The sequence below is a fragment of the Peromyscus maniculatus genome, chromosome 19, assembly GCF_049852395.1.
Source record: "Peromyscus maniculatus bairdii isolate BWxNUB_F1_BW_parent chromosome 19, HU_Pman_BW_mat_3.1, whole genome shotgun sequence".
In the NCBI taxonomy this organism is placed as follows: Eukaryota; Metazoa; Chordata; class Mammalia; order Rodentia; family Cricetidae; genus Peromyscus; species Peromyscus maniculatus.
Window position 1 is genome coordinate 43555617 of NC_134870.1, and position 17720 is coordinate 43573336.

The 17720-nt window shown below is 40.6% G+C and overlaps 1 long non-coding RNA gene across 1 annotated transcript in view; it reads right to left on the reverse strand.

The window, feature by feature from the left end:
* LOC143269585 (uncharacterized) overlaps nucleotides 1-11887 on the reverse strand; it is a 35421-nt gene extending 23534 nt beyond the window's left edge. The window contains exon 1 of the long non-coding RNA XR_013046088.1: nucleotides 11664-11887. This is a non-coding gene — a long non-coding RNA (uncharacterized LOC143269585). The remainder of the gene's footprint in view (nucleotides 1-11663) is intronic.
* Nucleotides 11888-17720: the final 5833 nt, after the last annotated feature.

Sequence of the window (17720 nt, forward strand, 5' to 3'; positions counted from 1 at the left end):
AAGGTGGTGCGTGTCCATTGAACATTCCAGAAAAGGATCACTGTGGGATATCAGAGGTTTGTTATGAACTGGGCTAGTAGGGAACGGCTTTAAAAGGAGCAGGCCTGAAGCTCGTCCTGGAGAGTTGTGTAACCGACCAAATGTTTGGCTAGACTGAGGAGGCGCACAATTGCTTTTAATAAACTGTGGGCCAACGTTCTGTGTTTAGAGAGTCAATATGTTCAGGGAATGCATTCTGCCAGTAAAGTCAGTCCCTGTGGAGGGTGATGCTGCCTCTCCGGCCAACGAGTCTCTTCTCCCAGGCCAAATACATAGTGTGACTGGAAGTCTCAAGGGGTCAGTTAGAAATATCCCACTCGTTGGAACCGGGACATGTTTGTGGAGTTGGTGAGGCACCTGTGCCTACCCATGACTGGACATAGTTATTAGCTCTTCATTTCTCCAAGTGGCAAGCTTGTTCACAGATGTTACCGCAAGGGAGGAAAGCATTCAGAGTTCATGTGGCAAATCTGTTCTGAAGAAATCATTATGCCCCACTGAGGAAATGCCACCTTTATTTTGGTATTCCATTAACATCGGAAATTTTTATTATTTGCAAGGTTGACCAGCCTTTTTTTTTTTAAAATCCATAAATAAACATCACATTCCTGTTTAATATAGCAAATGTTATTGGTCTTTGAAAAATAAAGAACAGGCAGGTCATTTCCGTCCCCACCCAGCAGCTTGGTGACCTTTCCGGTATCAACAAGTTTGACACATACACTTCTATCCTGTTCTCTGTGGGATGTCTAACTCAAAATGCTGAGACTGTCAGATGGTCCCTTTTACTGCCTACATGGCTGCAGTGGTGGCAGAGAATTGGCAGTGACCAAATGTTACTAAGGGACATTTCACAATCTATCTCTGTGGCAATCGCGAAATTCCCACCTCATAAAAACCATCACTGGGTCTCTCTAAAATTGATGCCATTTCTGAGATGGATGATTGGGGAGAGTATCACTGGGTCCTCTCTTTATTCTCCTTCCTGCCTGGAGAAATATTGGTCTCTTAGGTAATTGGAACAATGGAATGGAATTCGGTTGGCTTTTTGTTAGTTTTGCTTTTTCATATACATGAAATCTGTGTCACTTAGAAGACTAAAAGAGTGTTAGGATTAACCGAAGCCTCCTGTGATTGCTTTATATAAAAATTGTCTCAAACACCTCGAGGGTGCTTTGTCTTTGTGGGTATGATGGGTTGATGGGGCTGGTAGAGTGGCTCTCAGATGCTATCCCCAGCTAACTTCTGTTGAAATTCTAATCCCCACTCTTCCTTCTACCGACTGAGTGTGACACTGACATATTCAGACCCAGGCTGTGTGTGACAGACAGGGTGGCAGACGACGACGAGATGGATAGAGTGAAACAGTTCCCCTGCTTATGAGATGTTTGTGTGTGAAAACATTCTCAACATTCTGGTACCAACCTAGCCTCACACCAGCTTCTCCTCGTGCTGTGGCTTGTGGCTCTATGTTCAGGTCTTGTTACCACTTTAAAGTCTTATTGCTCCTGAAATCAAAGATACCTGTAGTGTCTCTCTGTCTCCCAAACTTGCCTCACAGCCATTCTGTCCAATAGACTTTGCCATGAAAATAGAAATGGCCTAGAAAGCACTGAACAATACTGTAGCCGCTAATCATGTGTGAGTACGGAGCCCTTGGAATGAAGCATCACATTTAATTTTAATTATTTTACATTTATATTACAATAGCTTATTATACTGGATAGCATAGCTTCCAAAAAATGGTGTTGGCTGAAAGGCAACATATTCTCAATTGGACAGACCTATTAATATGTGCTTATCACAGATACAGATTTCCTTCCCTAGCATCTAAAAGAATCCCTGCTTGTTTATGTCTAATACACTCTGTGTCCATGTGTATGAGTCTTACCATATAAACTAAGTCTGCCAGTCTTGTATTTCTCAACTGTATTTCTTTAAACATATGCTCATACATTCATTAGATGCCAGTATTGGCTATAAATTAGCAAATCTCAGCTCTACGTAGAAGCATCTGACAAATTGTAAAGCAGTCAAACAATTTAGTTTATCTAAATCATTCTTTTAAAGTAGCTGTGATTACTGGTGTCAGGGTACTCCATTGTAGGTATATACACTTTCTGCAGTCAGTTTTATTCAGCAGAAACTGGCATTTTATCTGTGGGATGGTAGGCTTTTCTCTCAAGCAGAATGTGCCTATGTTATTGGGGTCTCATACTACTCACCGTCTCCTGGGGTACAGAGAGAAAGTTCCCCCATGCTCCCATTCTCTCAGAAGAGCTTTTCTTGTCCTAAGAGCATAGGCTTTTTTTCACAATGTATATTTACCTTCTACATTCCTTTCTTTCAAATGTTTATTACAAATGTTAATCTTCAACAGCTGGGCTTTATTTTTTTGTGGTGAATGCATTTAATAGATGCTATGAACACTTCCCTTGACCAAAAATACTGTTTTCTTTGAGCCAAGGCCTGACACAATATTTCCTCTCTCAAACACTCCTTTGTGTAACTGTTTGCTTGTTTTCCATTTACATTTCTTCTGGGTTTGGCTCCAGTCCGTTCGATAGTCTACATGAAAATGGAACTCTTGTATTCACATGTTGATATGTACAGGCATTCCTTGCTGGGCTCAACATTTCAGCTTGCATATGTGTCTTCCTCCACTTGTGGGGCAAAGCTGCTATCTGAATTCTCTTGGGCAAAAAGAGTTCTGCAAAAGGAACACTCTTTATTGGATTGGCAATTCACTTCATTTTGGTCCTTCAGACTAAGTGGAGTCTCAGTCTATATTGGTTTCTGTCCTTAACAGCTCTATCTTGCTGACTATTGTGCAATGCTTTGGCAAGCTTTGATTTGGTCATGCAGAATGCTCAGTAGTGAGCTCAAAAAGTTCGGTTATCTCTATTACATTCTTAAATTTGGGGGTAGCACAATCATATGAACAAAAAATACAATGAAAACCAGCCCTCCATGACTTTAATGAAGTCATACTTTTCTATTCATGGGTATGTTTTCACACTGTTATAGTAATGATATCCACACATGTTAGGGTCTTTCTTTAGAACTGACTTTTCATTAGATTTTTTTTCACACATTGTGTTTTCACAACTTTCCTTTCTTGTAACTACCATTTTCTCCAGCTAGAGGACAAATTTGAGATTGGGAAGAACAGATATGGTAGTGGTTTGAATGAGAATGTCCCCCATAGGCTCACGTGTTTGAACACATGTTCCCCAGTTCATGGTGCTGTTTGGAGTCGTCTAAGGGTGTGGCCTTGTTGGAGGAGGTACTTCACTGAGGAAAGGTTTTGAGGTTCCAAAGCGTTGTGCAATTTTCATTCCTTTTTCTGCTTTGTGCTAGTGGCAAAGGACATAAGCTCTGTCTGGGTGTCCTCTTCCAGCTGACATGCCTGCTGCCTGCGACCCATGCTTCCCTGCCATGACAGATTCATCTCCTGGAAACCATAAGCCCATTCTTATCCCTCTGAAACGGTAAGCCCAGGTAAACTTTCTCCTCTAAGTTGCGTTGGTCATGATGTTTTCTCACAGCAACAGAAAAGTAACTACTACAGTAGGCCTCTTGAGAAAGACAGGGGCTGTTTCATCTTGGGTGGACTTAGTTAAAGAGTTAGGCTCCAGCATCTCACACTTACACAAAACTTCCACCGAGTCAGTGGCTCCGGGTTCTCATTTCATGAATTTGAGGATGTATTTTCATGAACTATGGGGGAAAGGGAGGGTTAGAAAGGAGTTTATAGGTTTTTTAGATAAGTTTAAGACCCAGTGAGCAAATGGAACTCTGGTATGCCAGAGGCTGCTCTGTTTTTGTAGATAAACTAAGAGGACCCATAGATGGACCCCCCATCTGAGGCATTTATGGGTGGAGACCTGAGTGTTAGGCTGGTCATGCCACAGGCTATGCAGTCAGCCCACCCAGAAGTGTCCAGAAGCTTCTTTGTTTTGGTTATATTTTCCCATAACACTTTGCAGGCATCTGTGCTCATCCAGGTGGCATAAAAGGAGAAAGATAAGAATCCAGAGCAGGAGCCAGAACCCACTTCTGGTATTTCTTGCCTCTGGCCAGGACAGAGTTCAGGATATTTCTGGCCTTCAGCCAAGGGCAAAACTCAAGGCCCCTGTCTCTAAACTGCCTGAGCAGTTTCTGTCTCCTGTTCTCAGCATTCGTGATTCAGTCTGGGAAGACTCTTCTAAAGTGCTGTCTTCCCATTACATCTCCACATGGTGGAAAGCAGAAAGTATGTTCATTGTGTGCATGTGTAGTAGGTGCGTTTGTGTGCAGCTGCCCACAGAGGCCAGAAAAGGATGTCAGATCCCCTGGGAGCTGGAGTTACAAGCAGTTATGAGTTCCTGGACATGGGTACTAGGATCCAAACTCATGTCCTCAAGAAGAGCAGGAAGTGCTCTGAATTTCTGAGCTTTTTCTCCAGCCCTAGGCCTATTCATAATGGCACTGACTACATTGTGTGAGGACTCTGCTTTCCCAAAGTGTCCCACTTCTCTATTCCTTGGCTTAGGGTTTCAACACCTGAATTGGGTGAGGATACAGACATTCAGACTACAGCACCAAAAGAGACACTATTCCTGTCTTTACAACCACTTCTTGTAGAACAATCAATATTTGGGAGAAATTAAAGAACACAAAGGGAAGAAACCACCTACTCGTAAAGTCCTGAATTTAGCATCTAATGAATGCCCAACAAAGGAGGAATTAGCAAAACCATAGGCCATGGCAGAGAAAGATGATTCGAGAAGAAAAAACAACACCTGTCTGAGAAGCATATCCATGTACAAGGAATTAAAGGAAGAGTGTGCTGGGGAGGGGATCATGTACAAGGAATTTGGGTCTTTTCTGCACGTTAATATTTATCAGTAACCGTAAGTCATTATTAGCCCTGGGTTGGCTGATGGATGATTGAGTTTATTATATTAAGCGTCCTTTCCAACACAAGTCAGTTCACTTCAATACACAGCAATACATTAGTGACTGGTTCAGCTACGTATTTCCAGTATTAGATGATACAATTTAAATTATTTTAATAGTCATGAATTTGAAAAGAAAATATTTTATGTTTATAATTACTTTTCAGGGCATATGCAACAATTTAAGGAAAACACTCGAGATCTGTGCAAAGAAATCTCTCAGAATTCTTAAAGTCTAAAGTTCCGATTGTTGCTCCTTTGGCTTAGAGTATAGAAAGCCCTTGGCAGTCTGTGACTTTACCAGTGAGCAGGATAATATACTAACCACCTCTCATTCTTGACCATTTTACACACTATTTTTCTACAGTTGTTCGTAAGCTGTGTCCTTAAAGAATGGATCTCATTGGAGTTGCTTGGCTGATAAATTCTGAAATGGAAATGGTTCCTATGAAGGTTTCTATTTAGAAAGCAAAGACTTAAAACATGGATTCCAGGCCTTTGAAGAGCTGGGGAGCAGAAGTATGAGGCAGAAAGGAGGTATTGCCTATGAAAGTTGGAGAATGGAGTGTGTTTGTGATGTTTTTGTCTTATTTGTTTGCTTTGATTTTCACTTTCATTTTCTTTTTAAGAAAGAAAGGACATGAAATCGGGTGGGTAGGGATGTGGGAAAGATCTGGAAGGAGTTGGGGGGAAAGAAAGAATCTGGTTAAAAATATTATCTGAAAATTTTTAACATAAAAAGCATATAAAAAAACTCAAAGCAGATAAAATTTAAATATATGTTCTTATAGAATACATAGCCTTTACAAAAAGCTGGTGAGTGGCTTAAAATATCATGTTCAGGTATTTTCCTGACAATAAATAGTAATTCTAGACGAAAATGCAAAATACCTTTGAGGAAATAATTTTTCCGAACATCAAATGTTTTATATTTTTGTTGGGTAACAAAAGCCAACATGGCCATGATTTCCCTTACGCTCTTGGCTATTAGCCATGTATTAGCAGGCACATTCAGTACCTGAGGAGGTCAGAAGAAACTGCTCTAGTTAGAAAAGATGGTACTCAAATGTAGTTGCCAGCACTAAACGAGGTGGAAAATTTAATTTCCATTCGGTTCTAGAAATCATGTTAGCCAGTATTTGCAGGCTGATCATGTGACAATTAAAGCTGGCTAATTAAGTTTCATAGTTGCTGTTGTCCCTCGGGAAATAGTCTGCTTCTCCCTCCACTGAGAAGTCATACTTTCGCTCACTCTACACCTTCTTCAACTTGTGGCTTGTTTTTGACAAGGAGAGAAGGAAAGTATGACGCACTCGGCATCAGAGAACGCAATGAGATGGACTCTCTTTGACCCACACTCATTCAACAACCACGGGGAAATACAGAACCATCTGGACTACTGACTACATAAAAATAAAGTCTTCTAACAGTCACAGCCAGAGGAAAACGGACAATAGCAAATAAGCGTTCATCTGGATGCACTCCATCTGCTTTGTAGACAAGCCAGAAACCATCAACTTCTGCCAAAGTAGTCCCGAGAGTTCTCAGGAAACTCTCACTGTCTTTTGCAGACAAATCTTCTTTTTTCCTCCAAATCACTATTGCCATGATAATGACCAAAGCAGATGCTCTTTTAGTAATATAGCCTAGAGTGTCCACTCCATCCTACTTGCTATTCCTGAGACAAAATAGCAATACCATACACCAAGGACAATGGTATCTAGACCAAAATCATACTGTCACCTTTAATAAGAATATCTGTTTAGATCAGCATGAAAGAATTTAGCACACATATAGCAGTGCTGTATAATTTCACAGACACCCCCACTTCATTCTGTTTGAATTCATTTTCTGTTCATTGTCCTCCCGACTCCACAGAGCTCAAGTGTGAGATCATGGTGACTAGGTCAGAGTGGCTGACAGAAATGGGCCTCTGCTCAATAATCATTACTTTGTCTGAGTCTCAGTGTGGTCAATAAACCCACACATCCAGAAGACTCTTTGTCCCTTCAGATGACTTACCTATAAAATGTCTCTTCAAGCTTCTTGCACACAGAAAAATGAATGGTCTCAGAATAACATTTCACTAGATGTGTCTCTCGGAGTGATCATTACTCAGGCGCTTGCCCGGTACTCCGCTACAAAATACTATGGAAAAGTTCGGAAGGGTTTATTATTACTATTAGGGTTATTATTAGTAACATTTGACTAACCAGAATTTTGTGGATCAGGATGTAAGAAAGTACTGGACCAAATAGATCAGAGCCGGAATGAGCTGGAAGAAGAGAAAAGAGTTACAGTGTGGTGTAGAATTTCTTTATAAAGCTGCATTCTACTGGGGAATTAGCATCAATAGAGAGCGGAGGAATTATATCCCCGGGATAATTAAACACCTGCAGTTGTTGCTAAAAAAAAAAATTAGTTTTATTTAAAATCATCATTATGGAACCTTCCAGAGGCAGCTGACTAGTGAGTATGATGGAGCTCATGTGTCCCCAATGCATTCTTCTTTTTCCTTTCTCTTCATCTATTGTTTTTTTTCTTTTTAGATGCTCACAACAGAAAAATAGGAGCTTGGGTAGCTATGGCGACCCTGAGGAGGTAGCCACTGAAGGTGGAGCAATAAGGTGCAAGATATAAAGCTTAAGTATCTAATGTTATAAAACTACATCTCCTTCCTGAACCATTTCCACTCAGACTATTAACTGAGTTTAGTTATATTTCTAACTTAAGCTACTGTGTGTTGATTTTGCAGACGATAAAGTAGTGAGCTAACTCACGAAACAGAAAAATTGAGATGTGAACTAAAACTATCAACAATTTGGACAGAACTATATATTCAGTCTTTGCAGGTAAAATATATTCAGGATAATGTAAAAAAAGATTTTAAATGTATTGTTGACAAAGTTGCATCCCCTAGTATTTGCTCAGTATTAGAATAAATAAATGTTATACTTAAAATGCGTATTAGCTAACTTGTATTGCAGAATTTGCAATTCTGTAACCCATGTCTTCAATATTAAATATCAAAAGATACCTTTGGGCGTCAATAAATTTCGTCTGCTAATTTTATAAGTTCATCCAGGGCAAATTACTTACTCTTTCATATCCCAGAATAGCTTAATGAGAATAAGAAAATAGAAAAAAACCTCTTCAAAATCTTTTATGTCCTTCCATTCTTTTCTCTACATTTTTATACTAATGTTAAAAAACAAATTGCTATGTTCTTAAGAAATTTTTTTCCAGAAACATATGCATGAATATTTTCTGATCCTGGGAGACCCACAGACACGGAATTGCCATTCCTCAGGCCCAGTGAAAGATGTCCATAACATTTGCTATCGGGTTGATCAATGACAGGCTTAGTTTTGTTCTGATTTACTCAGTTCTTGTAATAGATAAGGATTGTTGATAACATGACAATTGATGATTTAAACAATAATAATATTTAATATTCTGTTCAAACAAGAATTAGAATAAAGTGATTCCATTAAAAAAAAAAGTCAAGAAGTCTAGAAATGGGAGGTCCGAGGATTATGACGTCAGCGGCATAATGGCGTCATCAAAGATCTAGACACCGTCTTCTCTGATGGTTTCATTGTGCCTGCTTCCACCATGTCTAACACACTGACACAGTCCCACGCTCACATCTTCCTTCAATCCTACTCCAAAGCCAGAAGCTGGAGGGAAGAATGGGAAGCACTTTATCTTCCATGCTTCCCTACAGCTTGAGAAGGAACATGCTTGCCGGGAGTCTTAATACTTCGTTACTCAAGCTGCAGTCTCACAGATCTCAGAATCCACTCTCACCTGTGAACTTACTAAAATGCAGTGTTTCGGGTCTGACCCCAACTGGCTATTCCTGTTTTGCATCTTAACGAAACCCCCAGGTAGTCCTTCTACCCAGTAAATTTTGAAAGGCCCACAATATTTGTTTTCCTGTGTACTTTAGATACTGGAGACAGGCCTATCCTGGGGAGCAAGAGAAGACGGCAAAGGAATCTTCCTTGGCCTCTTCAGTGGAAACAGGAAAGTACACAAGATGGAGTGACGGTTGGGTAAGTTGTTTCCAGAGTCTGCTGTGGTATTTTTCCATGGACAGAGTGGTATCACACGTCACGCTCACTGCACTTGAATCCTGCCGGCTGTGACTCCGTGGCTTTCATGGTGCCTGGGGAATGAAGCCTGGCTTCAGGAGCAATATTTTCAAGAGAAGGTTGAGACGTTACCCTTGTGGTTTTGGAAAGGTTCCTCATTTTTATAATCTTGAGGTTTAAGAGCGCCGTCTGACCCAGGGGAATTCAGAGGAAAACCATTGATGCTGGCAGAATTGAACAGAAGGTGAGGATTGTAAAATAACAGGTTTCTTTTTAGTTCTCGTTGGTATGAATTTTTTTTCTCCACCAGAATGGCTAATAAAATTTATTCTTGTGTACATTTTTTCCCTTTTGCTATGCATTAGTTCTAAGGATTTATGGCAAACGTTTACTAAGAAGTTTGTTTTAAAATATGAAATAACTGTCTCAGAGGAGTTTAGACTAACTTTGAAAATGAGAATTGCACTGTTTCACAGTTCAGCCATTAATAAACCATGTCTTGAGGGTTTCATAAAGTAAAATTGTGACAAGTTTTCCAATCATAGAAAGCAATAAAACAGAATGGTAAATGGGATGAAAAATAATAAAGCAAGGGGGAAATGCATAGTACCTATTCTTGGGGCAATGTGCTTCCAAACCCCAATCCAAGTCCATTTAGATGACCTGATGACTCGTAATCACATCTACACATTTACTTAGAATACATCTAGTAATCAGTCCTATGGGCTGTTCGAGGACGTCCTGAAAATTAAACTCGGCCTCCATTTTGTTTCTTCTTTGGAAAATATGTGTTCTCCATAACCCTACCTCATTGTAGCCTTACCAACATGGCAGGATACCAATTGTTGCCTTACTAACTAGATGGGAGGCCCAAAGACACTGTCATATTTACAGGGAAAAGAAATCAGAAGACCTTTCAATATGGAAACATGTTTGACTTCAGAAATGCTGCTTACACACACAGCCTGTGCTCCTAAGCTGAATGTGTGATAGAGTGACCGTTTGCAGGAGAACCATACACCGGGGGACAGGACGCTCTTCACTGCTAGTCATGTTTTCGGTCCACATAGTTCTCATGAAATTGGCTGGGAGGCCCCTGCTGAGATCCGCTGGCAAACTGTGGTGCCCACTAAAACAACTGTGACTTTCAATAAAAGCTCATGCCAGGGGTGCCAAAGCAAACTTGCGAAAATTGCCCACTTACAGGCAACCCAGACAAAACCTTCGGAGGGCTAGAGTCACTATTTAAAGGCCTCTTTAAAAGCCAAGAGAAATTTATCCCTGATATATTTCAATACTGGTTCTTATAAATGGCAAAGTCAGAGTGAGCCAATGTGCATTTCATACCTACAGCTTGGATTGAGCTCAGGTTAATCTGGAAAGTGGAAACAATGAGAATCCTGGGCCACTCTTTGCTCTGAGACATTACCTGGAGAGTCCGTAGATTTGGTGAGATTTGATCTTAAAGGTAAAGATTTGGTGATTAATTGGTGATTTGGAAGTAGTCCTATTTTTATATTTCAGATAGTCTTCATTGGACTAAAGAAAAATAACAGTTACAGAAAAGCAGGAAGCATGTTTGATTAAGAAACATCAACTCAATATGGTTTCTTTTTTTTTATTTTTCTCTTTTGGGGTTTGAATTTAAGATTCTCATTGTACCCATTCAGTCTAGTGCTAAATCAGAATGTCACCACTTGCTCTGGCACAGGTACCTGGGAAGGAGGATGAAAGGTACATGGAACAATTTGTGTCTCTCTGAGTCACCAAATGTTCCTTCAACAGCTCAAATGTGTCATGTGTTTTGTCCTGTCTGGTCTTGAGCAACAGAAGGTGCGGTAATCGTAGCAGGGGGCGGGGGTGTGCCGGGGGAGGGGGGGGGTTGGGGAGGGTTGGGTGGGTTACTGCAGGATATGGGACAGTAATTACACATGAATATTTGCCCATAATTTCATAATTTTTTTTGAAAATGATACATAAGAACTTGTAATAGAAGTTGCTGCTGTGACTGGGGCAGGAGCTAGTGAATGTGAATTAAAAAAAAAGAGAAAGAATACTTAGAGTTTTTATTTTAAAGCTTACAACATGAATGTGTGTATGCCTGGCTGGCTGGCTGAGTATACAGAAATAGACAATCCATTCCAGAAAATTAGTAATAACAAGACAGGGAACAAAAAACCATGTTTTTGTTGGTTCTGTTTTCAACTGGGTGGTTAATTTTTTCTCTCTAGATTTTAGTTGTCTTTTTTTCTAAAATAAGGTGAAGAAAATGCAAAACAGCTAATATTCCCTAAAATAGTAACTCTGTAATTTAGAAATAGACCTTTTAAGTGAAGTCTGGTGTTGAAGAAGGACATTGATGATAACAACACAAGACATCAGCCATACCTCTCTAGCCATAAAGTTAAAAAAACAAATCCCACATTTTTGGATGGGAGGCTGTTATGAAAAGAAGCAGAAGAAGGCGAAGAAGAAAAGTCTGTAGGGCAGAAGCTGTCGAAGACAGGAGAGATGGGCTATTTAAGGCCTGGCAGGTGTAACAAAAAGACCATATGCTAGGACAGAATCTGGCGGAGACGAAGCTCACCTGGCTAGGATCATCACCAAGGAGGAATCCTTGTCTTGTTTTGGTTCAATTAGATGCTGACCGGCTTGGGTATGGTCACCCTTAACGGGCCCGGCTGACCTTCTCATCCCTCTTTTCTGAAACCTGGCTTTGGCCTCACATCTCAGAGTCTAAGTTGCTGACCCAGCCCCTACCTTCACTGCTGCCCGCTCTAATAATTCCCTGACCGTTGCCATGGGAACAACTGGCCTCTACTTCTTGTCCTGAACTTTCTCTAACTGACCCCTGTGTGGGAAAAGTGATTCTACTCTCAGTTGTACACTCACCCGCCTACAGCTGAATGTCTCTCACTCATATGCTTGAGGCAGGCGACGTTAAAAAGGCTGTTGGCCAGGAAATGAGCCTGCCAGGACCACCAAGCATATGTCAAAGGGGTCCTCATGAAGGAGGTAGAACAAGAGCGATCTGTGCGGACCCTCTGTGCCTGCTGCTTCCTATGCAATGGAAGTCCCTCGCTACACGCTCTGTGTTTGGAAAGAACCTGTTGACTCACCGTATTGTAGAAACAAACCATGCTTGCTTAAATCCCAGACAGTCCAGAGCACAAAGCTCAACATTGGCACCCTTGCCATTTTAGACTAGATAAATCTTTTTGTTCAGGACAGAAGTGCATTTTGTTTAAAGATGTTTGTCAGCATCTCTGCTATCTAGTCATGAGCAACACTCTCTGTGTGATATGTAATAGTACAAAATATCTCTAGGTCTAGACATTGGCAAAAGCTCCCATCCACAGAGGAATCACCACACTTTGAACATAACTGATTGAAGATGATTTTCCCATAAAATTTCATTTTGGCTCAAATAGAGCTAGGGTGAGTGTTTGCACAACATTAGCTTTATCCAGCATCCTCATCCCTTTAAGCCACATGCTGACCCATCTGGCTGCATTATGTAGCTGGCTTCAGAGGGACACAGTACAGGTCCTCCATATGAGTTAACTTAAGGTGTTAGTGTCCAACATGGTATCTATATGGCAGACACACTTATCCTTACTAATACAAACCTTTTCTCTTCTAAACCTTTCCCATGTGATTACTGAAACCTTTTTGGCATCTTATCACAGGCATTTGGGAAACTAGGAAGTGGAGAGAGACAGAAAACCACTGACAAATGTAGTTGAAGTTTTCCTGTGTCCCACCTGGCACATGGTCAGGACAAATCTCTCTCACCTGCCAGTCCTGCAGCAGCTTGGACCCAGGTAAACACACAGAGGCTTATATTAATTAAAACTGCTTGGCCATTAGCTCAGGCTAACTATTGACTACCTCTTACACTTAAATTAACCCATAATTCTTATTTATGTTTGGCCCTGTGGCTTGTACCTTTTCTCAGTTCTGCTTTCAAATCTTGCTTCCTCTGTGTCTGTCTGATGACTCCTGACTCAGCCTTTCTGTTCCCAGAATTCTCTTCTCTGCTTGTCCTGCCTATACTTCCTGCTTGGCTACTGGCTAATCAGCATTTTATTTATTAACCAATCAGGACAACACATTCACAGCATACAGAGTGATATCCACAGCAGACAAAGGGAGATCTTAGTCATATACTTCCAGGTACAAGATCTACTAACCCACTGACACTTTCTCCTCAACTCTCTTAAGTGATGACACCAGGAACTATGATTGTAAGCTAGAGTTTGGATTCTTTACTTCTCAGATGGATCACATTTATCAAGTCTTGAGTTGAATCTGAGGAATTTTGACTTATCCCAGCCCCATACACTGGAATGGAAGAGAACAACTTTTAATGGATAAAGCGGTGATTATATGAAGAGTCTCAAACTTGCTGAGGGGCAAAAAATAGGGAACACTCATGAGTGAACTGATTGGAGATCATTTGTGAGGTTTTACGAGATGTTTCAGTATGAGAAAGGAATAAAAACTATACAATGGGAGAGAGGGGGGGTAAAAATGAAGAGAAATATAAGAAGAGTGAGACACAGGGGGCTTAGACCAGTCTTTCTTAAGAAGACAGTGGGAGTGTGTATTCATGACAGAGACTTTTTAGTTAATAATAAATGTTTAGTAAGTAACACACCAAAGCAAGTATCTCTAAAATTCAAGAATTCTGTTGCATGAGCATTAAAAAGCCATGATCCCAGATTCAGCTTAAAGGCATTAATGTACTATATGATAGATGATGAATGAGCAAAACCATTTACAAGTCAATGCTTCAAAGCACTAGCACTTGCACTGAAAGCAGGGGTAGAGCTCCAGAGCAGACTTTTTCAAGAGAAGACACCCAAGTCTGGTAAAGAGGAGGTGGTTGCAGAGTAAGAGAAATTGAAAGTGCTACAGAGGAGGGGATAAACGTCAGAAAAATGTCAGAGAGATGAAACATTCTTTCCTCTAAGAATGATGAGAAAATGACCACAAGATGGAAATTTTTAATAAAACACTGTCTTCAATTAAGAAACTGAAATGTCCTGCTGGTCTACAGGTAATGAGCTATCTCAATTGTTCACAGTCAGTTACAGATTGAACCCCTGTTCTACATTTCCCCCTTTTTATTACTTACTATACTCGACTAGAAAAGAAAAAATAGAAGAAACTTAAATGTCCACAATATACCAATGAAAATCAAGATATTACATTGTCATCAGCCATGAACACCAATTTAAACCAGCTGTGAAATCTTTGGGCAATAAACTCATGAATAAGGATATATTGCACTTTTGTTATTTACTTGCTCTAATGCTTCAGACATGCCAAATGTCTGAAGACAGGCGAAATTATTTCAGAAAGTCCATTTTCTATCAGCAGGAAATTTGAGTACTGACTGGGCCTTAACATTTTATCTTCTGTCATCTTCGGCTGGTCATTATTCCCTTCAAAATAGTACTAGAAAGTGTGCATTTGGCGGAGGGAGCAAATATAAACACTCATTTTGTACAAGCGTTATGTTTGGTTGTGATTTAAGGGAGCTGAAAAGAGCTGGGGGAGCTGAGTAGATAATTGTCGAGATGACAGGAAAACTAGGACTGCCGAGACTCAAAGCAAACATTGAAAACCTGGAAGAGTTGCTCCTTGAAACAGTAGGTTTTATAACATGACATAGACAAAGCACACAGTTATCACTGAATACCAAGTATAATACTGAAGAAATATCCTCCTGCCAACAGAAAGAAAGAGCCAATTCTTCTACATAAGGTGAAAGGAAGTTTTAAGTGGACACGGGAATGAGTTGGTTGGGGGAGGGAAGAGAGGGTGTGTGTGTTGGGGGGGGTAACCAAAACTAAGGATATATTTAATAAAGCTATATGGAAATCTACTATTGTGTAAGAGAATCAAAGAAAATATCAAAAATAAAGTTTGGCTATAAAGACAGGTAGGTAGGGACCACAGGGGTGGATTTTGGAGAAGTTGGGGGTGGGGATAAAGATGATCAAATACATGTGGGAAATTCTCAAAAAAATTGATGAAGATCTATATTTTTAAAAGTAGAATGGGGAAATTGGATAGTGGAGGGGAGTGTCCAGCATAGGTGAAAAAAATGGTTTTTAAATGAAATTTCTAGTCCTTGGTATGGGTTACCTCCTTTTGAGTTGTGGGTCAGGGAACCCCAGAGGTTCCCAAAACAGTATAGGCTATTGCCATTCCTCTTAGTTATCCACTAGAACTAGACATCACACATTTTTGTTGCAAGTCATAGAAAAATCAAGCTGATGCGGAACTACAAGCTTCTTTCCTACTGGCTAGCATCCATAGTGTCCAGAACTGTTATTCGGGCTGGTGGAGGAGAAAAGGCATCACCAGTCTTTGAGCTACAACACCAACCCACAGGCAAGATGTGCCTTGATGCAGTCAGTGGTGACTGACATAGGTGTTATGGAAGCAACCACACACACGTTCTTTCTGGATTTGAGGTCCCTTCCATAGCAGGGAGTTCACGTTGTTTATGGGAAACTTGGTCAAAAGCCCATGGCAGCAGAGTTCATAGGCCCCAGAGGGGAAGTCACTACTGTTGCTTTGCTAAGTGCACATGGTGTCAAAATACTTTCTAAACATGTGTGATTATACCCACACACGAGTGCTGTTCTCAACCCAGGTCTGAGAGGTTGCCGCCATGGCTGGCAGTTTTGGTTATATCACACCTTTAGGCTCTATGAAAGCTAGTCAGAAGGAAGGAAGCTTACAGCTCAGTTTCAGCTTTTTTTTTTTTCCTCCATCTTAAAGTGGACAACTGGTCAAAATGCTGAAAATTAAGGGACTGTGGAGTGCTCAGCCCTGAACATAAACTATCTCACCCTTTCCAAGGATTGGGGACATCAAAGAAGAAGAGGCAGACAGCCTAAGAGCTGGGGGATGGGGTGGAGTGTCATGAAATGCTTTCTTGTAGACATGACATGGCGGTTGCATCCCCAAAACTCCCAGCAGTTACCTGCACAAAACTGCGCCCATCAACCTTCAGTCACAGATGGGAAGGGCTCATGAGATTGCACCCTTCCCCGGGGAAGTCTAAGCACTTAATGATTGCTGGGAGTGGAGAAATAATCATTCCTGATTGGTTTAGCCAGTGGTCAGTTTCCTTGCTTAAGTGAGTATCCCACTGTGTTCATGTAAGGAACTCTAATTAAATGCAGTTGGACATACATTCAGGAGCAGACACACAGAAAGGATGAGTTCAGTAGTGGGAAAGGGCTGAAAAAAGTCATGGGTTAATACAATCAAAGTTATATGTGCATATATGGTATATGTGATAAATAACATATATATGAGAACCTGTGAAATAACTAAATCAATAAAAAGCAGAATTTCTTCAATATAATAATATTTTTATTCACATTCGCTTCTCAGTCCTTCCTTGCACCCCCTTCTTGTGACCTCCCCACAACAACAACAAGAACAAAAAACAAGTTCAATTTATGATATCGATATACTCCCTGTATCATGGTTGAACTCCCAGTGGCCTGCCCCCGCAAACAGAACTAAGTCCTTTCCCTCCTACGCCCCTGCTGGAACTATGGTGGAGAGTGATACTTCAGCATCCTTTCATAGTTTTTAGGAGTTCTTTTCTATGGCTTCCTGCTTACGCTATTACTTTTGGGGAGGGGGTTGTGAAGGTAGAGAATGTCACAGAAGTCTTCCACGTTCCTCTTTCTTAACTATGGATCTACAGTCAACGATATCACTGCCAAAGTAGCTCATTTGCTCTTTACGGCCTAAGGGAGCATGGGTCATGAGCATCCACATGGTTTTTGGCCACAGCACAGACCACAGAACAGAGCTCCTGGTTGTAGTAGGGCCTTTGGCAGAACATATACTAAAAAGAAAAAAAAAAACCGCACTTTTAAAGAATAACCATACACTTATTAAAGTGCTGAATCTTAAAAAAAAAAAAGAAATCTTTCTATCCACCTTAGTAAAGTTTTTATTATGTCAAACATAAAGCAAGAGAATCCTTTGACAGTTTTTGTTGTTGTTAGAGTCTGAACTTGGGTCTCCTTATGTAAACAAGTAACTTAAAGTCCCCTGTTTATATGGCTCATTGATTTAAAAAAACCAAACCAATAGTGTTCTGTTTTGTTTTGTTTTTGCCCAACAACAGCGACAGCAGGTTATATAGACTAGATATTATTCAAATGTCATTTCTGGCTTGAGTTCATCTCTATATATATCTGCATTAAAGTATTGAAAATACAGTACATTTATTTCTCCTCTTCAAGTAAGTCTACTTTTTTCTTGAACACAGGTAAAGGAAAACGTTCTGGACTGTTCTGGGGAATTTTCAAAGGCTTAGCATAGTTTCTGTGGTCTCTTGATCACTTTTCCACACACCACCTTAAGTGCAAGGTCCTCACCATCTGCTCTTTGTCCGTGTGTCATCTGGCATGCGTTCCTGAGGGAGCAGCAAGAACAGTCTTTGTGCGAGGCAATGGTATTTCATCAGCTTGTGGTACATGAAAGGACCACAGTACACAGCAGGTGAGAGGGATATCTGTAACACTAAAATATGGTCAGGAGGATTCTCGACAAAGGGGGAGTGGTATCAAAACTACAGTCGTAAAGCTCTGCTCCAGAG